Raw genomic sequence first — 13,148 nt, 5'->3', positions numbered from 1 at the left:
GCACTAATCAGTGCTGAGAGTTGCTCAAGTGGATCGTAACTTTTCCAGCTGAACTTGCCTCTGTTGACACTGTTTGAGTTTGGATACCTGACGCTGAATTATTTCTAGGGATGCGAAGGAATTGCCTCCCAGGGAAAGATAATTCCTGGGATTAAAGCACTTTGGGGGAAGGCACGCTGCAGGTGAGCTGGCATCTGAATTCCTCCTGGTGCAGGCTCAGCAGATTTGAGTAAAACCCCCTGGGAAGTGATAAGATAAATCAGGTTGAAAAAAGAAAAAAAAAAAAAAAAAAAGAAAAAAAAAAAAAAAAAAAAAAAAGAAAAAAGAAAAAAGAAAAAAAGAAAAAAGAAAAAAAAGAAAAAGAAAAAAGAAAAAAAGAAAAAAAGAAAAAAAAGAAAAAGAAAAAAGAAAAAAGAAAAAAAGAAAAAAAAGAAAAAGAAAAAAGAAAAAAAAAGAAAAAATAAGAAAAAGAAAAAAGAAAAAAGAAAAAAAAGAAAAAAAGAAAAAAAAGAAAAAGAAAAAAGAAAAAAAAAGAAAATAAAAAGAAAAAAAGAAAAAAAAAAGAATTTTCCTCTTGCCAAACCCATCTGGTGAATCCAGAGGAGACGAAAAATAATTGAGTAAGAATAATTCCCCGATGAAAGGAGGATACGGATAATTAATAACAGAGATACGGCCTTGATTAATAATTCTGCTTATCGTGTTCACAGAGCAAAAAGCCAGCCACAATCATCCTTCCCACTCTGGCACCAGGACTGAAAGTTCAGACGTGGAGGTCTAAAGACACGAAGTGGGAGCTTTATCTTGCCTAAGTTTATCAAAATTTTATTATATTCCATGGGATATTGGCCCATAATTCACCTGTAATCACTAGAGAGAGATAGGCTCCTGGAATGCATGGAAAACAGGCGAGGAAGCTCTGGAAAAGAATTCAGCAGAAGGAAAGGCAGGGGGTTTTAAAAAACCATTTTAATAATTTTCTTTTCCTGTATCAATGAGGCATTTTTTAGTGACAGGCAAAACAGGAATCTGCTGTTCCTTACACAGTCAAATCCATTGCTGGAAGCAATCTGGACATGGAAAGATGGCCAGGAATATTAAAACCCCATTTTGGGATATATTTAATAAGTTTAAAATAGAAAGCTAAGAGAGAAAAAAAAATTAAAAAAAAGAGGGGGAAGACAGGCAAAAAAAATCTAAAATTGATTAAAAGACAATGATTTTTCTCTTGAAAATTGGTATTTCGGTCCAGAACTTTTGTTTCAATGGAATATACTGGATTTACAGAACAGAAAAAGAACAGAATGGATTCCACTTTGCTGAGGAGCTCTCACAATTATAAGTACAGACGTGCCCTGGTTTATTCGAAAGAAAATCATATTTTAGAAGCTACCACAAGGTAAAAAATAATCTCTTTCCATGGGCAGGGACACCTTCCACTATCCCAGGTTATTCCAGCCTGGCCTGGGACACTTCCAGGGATCCAGGGCTGCTCTGGGAATTCTGTGCCAGGGCCTCCCCACCCTCACAGGGAACTGGGAAGGCTGAGCTGGAGCAGAGACTGGGCAGAGCTGGAGAATAAAGCAGAGATTTATTCAAAGCCCTTGAAGGACACACCTTGGGCAGCACAAGAGCCTGGCCAGGGCTGCACCCAAGGGGGGCCCAAAATGGGCCCCAAATGGACAAACGCTGCCCAGGCCTCCCCCTTGGATCAGTTTGGGTCCATTGGCACTTTGGGGTGGGATTGTCCAATGCCAGCTGCAGGTGATGCAGTCCCATCCTTCTTGTTTTCTCCTGCAGCCACCGCTGGTTGTGCTCTGGGGCCTGAGAACTTGTGCCAGCTGTCCTTGGTGTGCAGCAGGAGAAGGATTTGTTTTGTGTGGCTGCTGTGTGCAGAGAGCTGAGTGAGCCTGGGTGTGAGCTCAGGGGCTGGGATTTTGGGAAGGGAAAACTGAGGGCAGCACTTCCTTCCCAAAATCCCATCTAACTCTACTCTCTTCCACCTTAAAGCCATTCCCCTGTGTCCCGTCCCTCCAGGTCTCTGTGAATAATCTCTCTCTGTCTTTCCTGTAGGTTCCCTTCAGCTACTGGAAGGCAAAAATTAGGGGAGAACGCCTCAGCTCCCTGAAATAACCTTGAAATACATGGAATCATCTTTTGAAAGTTTCTGTCTTTACCTAGAACTCCTCCACTTGGATTAATTATGGATTAAAGACATTCTTTAAGCTTTAGAGACATGAATTAAGGGAAATGAATCCAGAGTGTGTTTATGTTCATCTTTTGGGATTTTTGGGGTTTTTTTGCAATAAGGTGTCAGGTGTAGTCCAGAGCCTTAAGAATTAAAACCCTGCCCTAATTTAATGAATATCATCGGGAACTTGTGTGGCTTTTTCCACACCAACTCTGAGTTCAAGATTTGCTGTGCCCAAGGGTGCCACAACAAAGGAAAAGGGCCCATAAAAAAATGAATCCAGGCTGCTGTGACACAAATCTAAATGTCAGGAACCAGGGATTATGGAAGTCAGGAAAAACCAGGATGAGTCAATGCCCGAGGTGGAAGAATTCAGCCAGATTAATCAATGGAGTCCACAGAGACTGGAATGCCCAGGTTATTCCTATAACATAAAACCAGACACGAAAAAATGCGGGAACATTTATTGTGACTCAAAGAAAAGGTTAAAAATGAGCCGTGAGGAAATTATGACATTGTCTGCATTGCCAAACCTGGAAATGTTATTGCAAGGCTTAAACTTCTCAGTATCTGGATTTTTAAAGCTTTAGGTCTTGGTGATTCTATGGAACTTGTGATCGTTCCTGGACAACTTTGTAAAAAAAAAAAAAAAAAAAAAAAAAAAAAGCAAATGTCAACATTTCACAGAAGCAATGACCCCAAAAAAAGAGTAAGCACATTGCTAAATAAATGTGACCATCAAGGAGGAAATTCTGGTGTTTCAAAATGGGCTTTCATGTGGAAATAATGCCAAAATCTGGAGACCTCTCACAGAATATGAAGTTTTGGTGGTAAAAACTGTCTTTCAGAAGTGGAAAATGTTTAATTTTGAGGCAGTTTTATAGACAGGTAGGACTTACCCTCATTAGAAACAGCAGCTTGGAGCTGCTCTTGCAGGAGATAATTCCTTTAGGTGCTGGTTTCCTAAAATCCCTTGATTTTTCCATGGAATGGTTCTGAATGTCTCCCAAAACACCAAGAGGATCAGCAAAGTGTGGGACGGGCTGGTGCCCCCAGAGCTGCAACCCCACACCTGGCGGGCGGCCCTGCTCCAACTGATGGAAGGGAAAACAACTTCCTGTCCCAGGAGTTCTGGAATTCTGCAGAATTCCAGAAGGGTTTGGGCTGGGAGGCACCTGAGAGCCCATCCTGTTCCACATCCTGGATTGGCAGGGACAAATTCCACTGTCCCAGGGTGATCCAAGCCCGGTCCAGCCTGGCCTTGGACATTCCAGGGATCCAGGGGCAGCCACAGCTGCTCTGGGAATCCCAGCCCAGCCCCTCCCCACCCTCCCAGCCAGGAATCCCTTCCCAATCTCCCACCCAGCCCTGCCCTCTGGCAGTGGGAGCCATTCCCTGTGTCCTGTCCCTCCAGCCCTTGTCCCCAGTCCCTCTGCAGCTCTCCTGGAGCCCCTTCAGGCCCTGCCAGGGGCTCTGAGCTCTCCCTGGAGCCTTCTCCTCTCCAGGGGAACATTCCCAGCTCTCCCAGCCTGGCTCCAGCCCTTGGAACATCTCCATGGCCTGCTCTGGACTCGCTCCAAGAGTTCCTTTGGATGCTAGGCTCCAGATCTGGACAAGTCACTCCAGGTGGGATCTCACCTGGAGGAGTAGAGGGGGACATTCACCCCCACAGACAAAGGTGACATCTCAGAAGGGCAAAGCAGCATCAACACTATTGCAGCTTTTAAGACCAAATATTTAAGACCAAATATTTAAGACCAAATATGAAAACAAATTGGGCATTTTTTCATGGAAATCTGAGGGTTCCTCACGGATTTCAAGGAATGCAGGACAGTCACTGGCTATAGGGGTTGAGGAAACTTCTTTCTCCCACCTGTAGATGGGGAAAATATATCAACATTGTGATGTAAAAGGCTTGTTTGGGCAATCCAGTAGTAGACAACGTTCCAGAAGGAATCCTAGGCTGGGGCCTGACACCTACAACCATCAGTGAATTCTCAGACAATCCATCTGCTCTAGTACGGATTCAGTGTAGGCATTTCCACTTTTATCCAGGATAAACCTCGCTCTGGATGCTGGGGAGGGCTGCCAGTGGGAGATCTGAGTCACTTCTTGGCTCGCTCCCCTCTGAGGTCAGGAACAAAAGCAGAGTTGCCCTGGGAGGAGGTAATCTCTGATATATCGGGATAAAATCCATCCCCATCATTCTTGGTTTGTGGGCTTTGAGAGTTCAGGTTAAGACCTTCAACCTTTGGGATTTCACTGGAAAGCAGGGATTGAGAGCTCAGTTCCTCTAGAGCTCCTCTGCAGCAGGATTAATGAACTAAATTATAGGGAGGGCAATGGGAAATGGCTTCAAAGTGAGAGAGAGTGGATTTAGAGCGAATTTAGATGGGATATTGGGAAGGAATTCTTCCCTGGGAGGGTGGGGAGGCCCCAGAACAGCTTCCCAGAGCAGCTGGCTGCCCCTGGATCCCTGGAAGTGTCCAAGGCCAGGCTGGACAGGGCTTGGAGCACCCTGGGACAGTGGGAGGTGTCCCTGCCCATGGCAGGGGTGGGATGAGATGATCCTGAGGGTCCCTTCCAACCATTCCGTGGTTCTCTGGTTCCCTGATTTTAAGTGAGATTTGATACCTGCCCCAGACAGTTCATTTGGATGCCATTCCCAAACCCAGTGCGATGCAGTTCAGCACTTTAATTTACATTCCTGGGAGAAACTCCTGGCAAAGCAGCTCGCTGTCACAGGAACACTGATCTGCAACCAGTAATTCACCCTGAGAGGAAAATGAGAATCTTAACCAATGGAATTTTCCACGGATCCATCTCTCCGTGCGAAGAAAAATACCAACATCACAAAATGGCACGTCAAGGCTTCCCAGCTAATTGGCAGCAGCTTGTTCCAGTGTGGTTCAAACTGTCTCTTTTGCCTGTCAGTCACTTGTGGAATTGGCTCCGGAGCAAATTCCGTTTGTCCCCCCTTGTGTCATCCCTGGCATCTCAGACTTCCAGCCCTCTGTGCCGTGGTTCCCCACTCTCCCATCCTGTCTAATTTAAGAGTAGCCCTGCTTTAAGCTCTGATCCCTCAATCAAGTCCTCCTGCATACTTTGTTAATTAGGGATAGGTTTAGGAATGTTACATAAAGGAAAAGTCATGCCTAAAAACTGTGTTTAATTGATGTCTGAGGAAGGAAATTCCTTGGGGTGAAGCCTGGTTTATTCCATGAGGGCACCACCATCATTACAAAGTCTGTAGCCTCACATAACATCAACAGCAAAATATTTCTCTTCCATTCCAAATCCTGGAAAAAGCCACTCCAAAGGATTTATATCCATAAGCCAAGGATGTACAGCATGTTCTCTGCTGGGTGGTTTGGGGGTAGTTTTAAATTTCTCGTTTGAGTGGATTGATTTTTCTTGAAATTCAGTTCTGCAGCCCGGCAAATCTCATTATTCAGAGGGTTTATCCCAAACCCACTCAGCCCATATTCCTCCCTTTCACATTCCCATCTCTCCGTGCAGTTTTAAACACTGGATGGATTTCTCCAGCATCAGGAGTGTATCCCAAGATATTTTCTGCCCACTGCAAACAGGTAAACGACTCCCAGTTCTGCGGGTCAGTGAAATTTGGGGTAAATTTGGCAGGTTTTTGCCTCTGAATATCCAATAGTACCAGCAGTGAACAGACAGGTGGTAGCATTGCTGACTTTTTGCTTTAGGTTTTGGACCCTGCGGGGATTTTTTAAAATTATTTTTATTTTTTTTGGCACAGTTTTGATCAAAACACCAAAGTCAGGTTGGTTCCAATCCCCGCCGGGAATGCCTGGCTCTCCATATGAGCTGAGCTTGGCTTATTAGTTCATACCTTGTCCCAGCGAGGGCTCAGCCTTTCATCTCAGCTGCTGCACTTCCTCATTAGAGGGGGATTAATCAAATCCCATCAGCCAACGGAGCCCTCGGAAGTGGGAACCCTTCCCAAGGAAGAATTTTAGGATCCAACTCCCAGTCAGAAGACTCCTTCCTTCCTTGAGCAAGAATTAAGCAGAGCTGTGTGAAGCTTGGCAGATCCAAATCTCCAGAGGTTGTGCAAAGCTGAAAAAAGAATGAGAGGAAAAATTGAAAAATAAAAATTTACGTTCAAAAGTCTGGGTTTTCTGTGAGCTTCTGCCTTTGGGGAGCTCACAGAAAAGGCTTCATTTGCTTTGAGCTGCACTTCCCAATTCACAGATATATTTTTGGAGTAAGGAACCTTCATTCCCAGAGGTCAGCGACTTTCCAGATGTGCCAGTGATTCCTGGGCAAACACCTCCATGTTTGCGCCTCAGCTCCTGCAAAATGGGGGAAGGAGCAGGAAAACAAACAAATGGTGCAGCCTCGTGTGGGCTGGTGGAAATGATTCGTTTGGCCGTACACACCCCTCACACCCCAGGTTTTATCCAGGATTTACTGAAGGAAAAAAACCCATGGAATCAGAGGATGGTTTGGGTTAGAAGAGACCTGGAAGATCCTCTCTTTCCAAACTTACAAACTGCCGTGGGCAGGGACACCTTCCACCATCCCAGGGTGCTCCAAGCCCCATCCAGCCTGGCCTTGGACACTTGCAGGGATCCAGGGGCAGCCACAGCTTCTCTGGGAAATCCATTCCAGGGCCTGCCCACCCTCCCAGGGAACAATTCCTTCCCAATATCCCACCCAGCCGTGCCGTCTGGCAGGGGAAGCCATTCCCTGTTGTCTTGTCACTCCATCCCTTAGAAATTATCTTTCTCCATCTTCCCTGTTGATTCCTTCAGGTCCTGGAAGGCCACAGTGAGGTCACCCCAAACTTCTCCTCCCCAGCTGAACAATCCCCGCTCTCCCAGCCTTTCCTCCCAGCAGAGCTGCTCCATCCCTGGGATCCCCTTGGTGCCCTCATGAATGTTTCCCCTCCAGGGTCCCTTTTCTCTCCATCAGGTGAAAATTCCACCCTGATGTTGACATGGAGCTTGTTCGCAGGTCATGAACTGAATTAATAATAAAAAGTGAATTATTGAGGAATTCTTAACACTCTGTCTGCCCCAGTCATTTTTCTCACCTTGTACTCAACAAAAACTGCCCCAGAATTCCCCAAATTTCCCAGCTGCTTGGCAGGTGTCTGAGTTTATGGCACCACAGAAACATCCAACCCTCCTCCAGACTCTCCAAGACTCATTTAGAATAATATGAAAATAATTTAATCAGCTCCAGCATGCCAGGAAAGCAATACCCTGTCCGAGGGTGAATTCCACCATCCCAGCTGTCAGGAGGCTCTGGATTTAAAATACAGTAAAACTTTTACAACCAAACCCCGCAGCCAAATTCCTCCCATCATTAATTTTTTTCAAGGAAGCAACCAGTAGTGAAGTCCGAGGCACAGATTTATTGGGAAAAGGATAAAAACGATGAGTGCATTAATAAATCTCGTTTATTCATTAGGTCGGGAATATTATGGATGCAATTCTCCAGAGAACCTGAAATTAAGAATTTGAATTAAGGATTCCGTATCCTGGGGTTTTGGGACATCTCCTTTCTCAACCCACATTTCCCTAAGTCTGAACACCTGCAAGTTATTCCCTGGAAAGCTGAGGTGGTCAGTGTTCCTTCTGGTAGGAAAGGAGTTGTGAAATTAGGGAAAAAGTGGTTCTGGAGGGTTTTTCTTGAAGTCATGGCATTTTTGGAAACAACTTATAATTGGAATGACAAGGACCCTTGCTATTTCATGAGTAACATCTGAAAAATATTTGGAATTTTAGGACGATTAAAGATATTGCATAGAAAAAAACCTTATTAATTTCTCTAAGTGCTGTGTTTATTAAACTCGTGTTTTGGGAATACTGAAGTGCAATTCCCTCCTGGGCAGTTTCAGCTGGAATTCTGACCCTTCCCGTTGTTTTCCTCTAACTCTGGTAGGTTGGTTCACCTCTTTTTCCTGAAATGGGGTGGCCAACACTGAATTCACTGAAGCCTTCACTCCCACCCTTGTTTTCCCCCAAATGAAACTTTATTTAACCAGTGCACAGCAAGGTTTTAGAGGTTTTATTGATGATCTCTATGACTCTACATTCTTTGAAAATAATCTCATTTCTGGTAGGTTGATATATTTGTTAATATCTGTGTGTACAAGCATTTTCTTTGTGTTTTATCTGGTCAGAAGGAGACATTTAGGGCTTTTCTAGGGGAGTAGTTTTAGTCTATAAAATGTCTCGGAACTACTCCAACCATTCCATGTCCTCAAGAGTAATCCCATTCTCTGAGATGTGACCCTAATGAGCAAATCAATTAACTGTGTAATTGTGCCAGTGGAAAACTCATGGAAAACTGGGAGGGAAGGGAAGGGAAGGGAAGGGAAGGGAAGGGAAGGGAAGGGAAGGGAAGGGAAGGGAAGGGAAGGGAAGGGAAGGGAAGGGAAGGGAAGGGAAGGGAAGGGAAGGGAAGGGAAGGGAAGGGAAGGGAAGGGAAGGGAAGGGAAGGGAAGGGAAGGGAAGGGAAGGGAAGGGAAGGGAAGGGAAGGGAAGGGAAGGGAAGGGAAGGGAAGGGAAGGGAAGGGAAGGGAAGGGAAGGGAAGGGAAGGGAAGGGAAGGGAAGGGAAGGGAAGGGAAGGGAAGGGAAGGGAAGGGAAGGGAAGGGAAACCCCGTGTTTGTGTGTCTGTGAAATGAGATCTTCAGCTCAGAATCCATGAGAGCAAAATCTCCCCACCCACGGCTAACAATGTGGGTGTGTGGAAAAGGAGGTGAATAAACCCATGCACAGCACCAAGGAGAGGGAAATATTAAATATTAACCACATTAAATATTAAAATCCATTTCACTCTTTTCCACTGAGGTAGGATTTTTCCCTGTATCCCTTTCTCACCCCTTTATTATTTTATTTAACTTCCAGCACAATGATTTGCTGATGATTCTCTCACAAAGAAAAAGATAAAACAAAATGAACTTCCAATAAAGAAGGTTGAGATTTTTTTTTTCAGTGCTAATGTCAGAAATCCAAGTTTTCATGTGTTGGGACTTGAATTTAGGAATTCTGACAGACAGAAGGGCTGATGAACCAGATCATCACCCCCAGGTCCATGAAATCCTTAATTTTCAGTGTCTTAGTGAAGTATGGAGCACTCCCAACTGCAAACCAAGGGAAACTGGCTCAAATAAATGAATAATCTGGGATTAATCTGTTTCAGAGGGCAATTTTTCTTATCCCAAGGTACTCATCCATGACATTTGAGATGAAGCACCTCTGAATGTGCTTTTTTCTCCCGAGTGCAAATGAGGAGCTCCGAGAAAGAATTTATTTTCAAGGCAGATAAAGTTGGAAGTAGATTAATAAGGTAAAAATGCTCAAACTTTTGCCAAAGCAGGAATTCCAAGCTCAGCCTGGGCACCAAAATAATTGGATATTTTCACATTAATCTCGATCTATTTATTGGCTTCCCATTAGTAAAATCAGGATAATGTTCCCATCTCAGAGGGATCTTCTAAAGACGATTAACACTGGAAAACCTTTCAGGAACACAAAAAAACCAAACCAAACCAAACCAAACCAAACCAAACCAAACCAAACCAAACCAAACCAAACCAAACCAAACCAAACCAAACCAAACCAAACCAAACCAAAAAAAACCCCCAAAACACAAAAAATCACCCCAAAACCCCAAACAAACAACAACAACAACAGCAACAACAACAACAACAACAACAACAAAAAACCAAACCAAAAAAAAACAAACAAACAAAACAAACAAACAAACAAACAAACAAAAAAAAACCACCAAAAAAACACCCCAAAACAAAAAAAAACCAAAACAAAAAACCACCAGAAGAAATGGACTGTTCTGTCTTTAGAACAGCCTTTGAACTATGGGGAGAAAATACTCCTGGGAGCAACTTCTGCACAATAAACTCTGATTTTCTAAGGAATTCTGCTGCTGTCTGGGTATGGCTATCAGCATTTAAATACAGGAGGCTACTGGATCATTAAGCAGGAAGATAATGCGCAATAAAAGGGAGAAAGGTAAGGTTTCATCAGCCGTTTTTATTCTGGCTTATCTTAATTACTGAGAAATTCACTTTGAACCTGGCAGTCCCTTGGGTTTTTATCACCTGGATTTGTGTGCGTGTGCTGGGCTGCGTGTGCAATGTGGAAAAAACCTCAAATTAGACAAGAATAGAGAGCAAAAAGTGTTCTGAATTCTTTCACCTGCTGGATTTTTTTTTTTTCTTTCTCAGAAATAAATTCCTAAATTAATTTTGCCCCGTTTTCCAAAATGAGGAAAACAAAGCAAAAATAAAAGTAAAGTCAACTGTGGTTGGGCACCTCCAAAAGAATGACTTTAAATACTGTAAATAAAGGAGGTTTGAGGTATTTTTAAGTTCTCAATTACTTCTGAAAATGCTTTTCATTGTCAGGGTGGAGATTTGCGATTCTGAGTGTCTCATTTGATATAGATATCTTGTATTTTATAGGCATTATTATATATGTGACACACATATTTTACACATACATATGTGTACATTCAATATGTATTTATATATTTATATGTATATAATATATGTATTGTATAAGATATAAGATATAAGATATAAGATATAAGATATAAGATATAAGATATAAGATATAAGATATAAGATATAAGAAATAAGAAATAAGAAATAAGATATAAGATATAAGATACAAGATACAAGATACAAGATACAAGATACAAGATACAAGATAACATATATTGTATCTTGTATATTCTACTCTATTCTATTATAAAAATACTTATTTTCTATAATATACATATTGATGTATCAGTCATTCATCATGTATAATCAGTGTAGTTAATACTATTTAATATTAACTACATTAATATTAGCATTAATAGTCCTATAAAATTTGTTTCTACATTTTATAAATACGTGCAATTTCTTATATGTATATATTTACATTTGCTGTTAGCAAGTTCAGGTTCATATAAGATGATGCATGTGACACACATATGACAATACATGTACAATATATGTATGATGTATGTACAATAATACACATGTGACAACATGATACACATAGAAGTCCTGGAATTCCCAAGCAAACGGGAATAACCCCCTCCCCAAATCCAAGGAACCAAGACTCAGTACCCAACCCGGGAATCAACAGCCCTTACTGCCATGGAAACCCAGCCAGCCCAAACACCGGGAGCCCACCATTCCCGGAATTCCCACCAATCCCACTCCTGGGCCCGTCCCACCCTGATATCCCCCTGCTGCCTTCCCGCCTCAGCTTAGGTAATACCCACTGCAGGATTAATAACGGATCCACCGGAATCCGGGGCTGCAGCCCGGCTGGGAACGCGGCGATTTCGGTTTGTTTTGTGCCGTTTCCAGGCTCGGCCCCGTATTTGTCTCGCATGGCCCGGGCGTTGCCATGGGGACCTTTGATAAATCCGTGTTATGGATGCTGTGAAATATAAAGCCACGGCAGCGTTGCGGGGAGGGGGAGGTCCCGTGGAATCAGGCAGGGGGGCTGGGGAGCTTCAAAGGCATTTTGGTCAGATTTAGTGCTCTCATCCGTTCTAATAAATGCTTTGCTCTTAATTAAAAACTGCGTGTCTGTCAGAGCCTGGAAATTCATTCCACCTTGGAGGAGTTTCTATGGGAAAATTCATATTGTCCAAAGCAGCGGGCTGGATTTGATCAGTCTGTATAATTTATATTTATTTAATGGGGGTGAACTTCTACCTTTGCCTCACCGTTACCGTCCTTTCTAAACATTTCTTAAACTGGGAAAGAAAAGTAAGAGGTTCAGGTAATTCCTCATCTTGAAAGGCAAAAACTTCACTTTTTTATGGGCGGCCACCTAAAAATTGGGAGTTCAGTCCAAGCTGGGGAGGAATGAATATTGGGAGAAGGGTTTTCATCAGCTCCTCACGGAACTGTCACATTTCCAGGGCTGCCGGAATTCCGGGAGCATTTGGACACAGTCCCTGAGGAGGAGCAGGGTGGAATTGTTGGGGTGTCTGTGCAGGGCCAGGAGAGGCCCTTGATGATCCCTGTGGGTCTCCTACCAATCAGGATATTCTGATTCTGTGGTTCCATGAACCGTGAGCAGATTTGGGTACTTTGAGAGAGCTTATTCTGCTCTAAGTCTTCAATATTCCATCCAGGATACAACTCAATGTTTAAATTTTAAATGGCAAACCCCAAACCAAGTGGTTATAGCTGTATCAGGAATGAACATCCCCATTTTATCTCTAAAAACTGGGGACACCCAACATTTCACAGCATAATAAAGCTGGGACACAAGCGCAGCTCTTGAGAAATCTCTGGGCCCCTGTGTTCATTAAAATCCTGTGCTCATTCTGCTCCATTCTTTAGGAAGCACCTTTCTGATGAGCTCCTTTACCCCTCTTGGGAGCACAGTTTATCCCAGCAACCACAAATCACCACCCAAAAATGGGGTGAATGCTGCACGTGTCTTCACAGAGCCGCCAGCCAGAGCCGCGCTGATTAACTCCGCTCGAGCGCTGAGGGCAGAATTAATCTCCCTTAACTGCAGCCATTTCAGATGTGAGCCCTGCCCTAAGCCAGGTTTCCTGCTTTTATCAGGGAAAGGTCACTCAGGAGGGCGCTCATCCCATCTATTTTGGGCAATTAGCTAAGGATGGATGAATCCCACAGAGGGGTCTGCGGCAGCAGAGTAAATTTTGGGTGATGATCTCCCTCCCAAAGCCCAGCAGCAGTGTCAGGTTCTCCTCATTATTTATCTTATCAGGGAGGGCTCTGCAGCTTTGCTGTTCTCTGCCTGGCTCTGCTTCCTCATCCAGTGGTGGATTCAGCTGGGACCAGTTCCCAGTGTCGTGTTTGGGGTTTGTTTGTTTGTTAATTATAAAATCACAGAATGATTTGGGACTTTTAAATATTGTCAAGCCCAACCCTTCTGCCATAGACAGGAAATTTTTTTGCCCGACCAAAT

General features: G+C 43.5%; 1 long non-coding RNA gene across 2 annotated transcripts; it reads right to left on the bottom strand.

Annotated features, from left to right (window-relative positions):
* Positions 1-523: 523 nt before the first annotated feature.
* Positions 524-12,023, bottom strand: LOC134560899 (uncharacterized). 2 transcript variants are annotated; one of them, XR_010082823.1, is made up of 3 exons: positions 11,473-11,913; positions 4,826-6,280; positions 524-2,822 (listed from the first exon to the last, which is right to left on the bottom strand). It is a non-coding gene; the product is annotated as an uncharacterized LOC134560899 (long non-coding RNA). The 2 variants fall into 2 exon arrangements; XR_010082822.1 differs by lacking the exon at positions 524-2,822 and having other exon boundaries at positions 2,840-6,280; positions 11,473-12,023.
* Between the last annotated feature and the right edge of the window lie 1,125 nt (positions 12,024-13,148).

Source organism: Prinia subflava, chromosome 1 (assembly GCF_021018805.1).
Source record: "Prinia subflava isolate CZ2003 ecotype Zambia chromosome 1, Cam_Psub_1.2, whole genome shotgun sequence".
Taxonomy (NCBI): Eukaryota; Metazoa; Chordata; class Aves; order Passeriformes; family Cisticolidae; genus Prinia; species Prinia subflava.
Note: the sequence above shows the minus strand (reverse complement) of the source record. Positions and strands in the feature narration are given on the sequence as shown.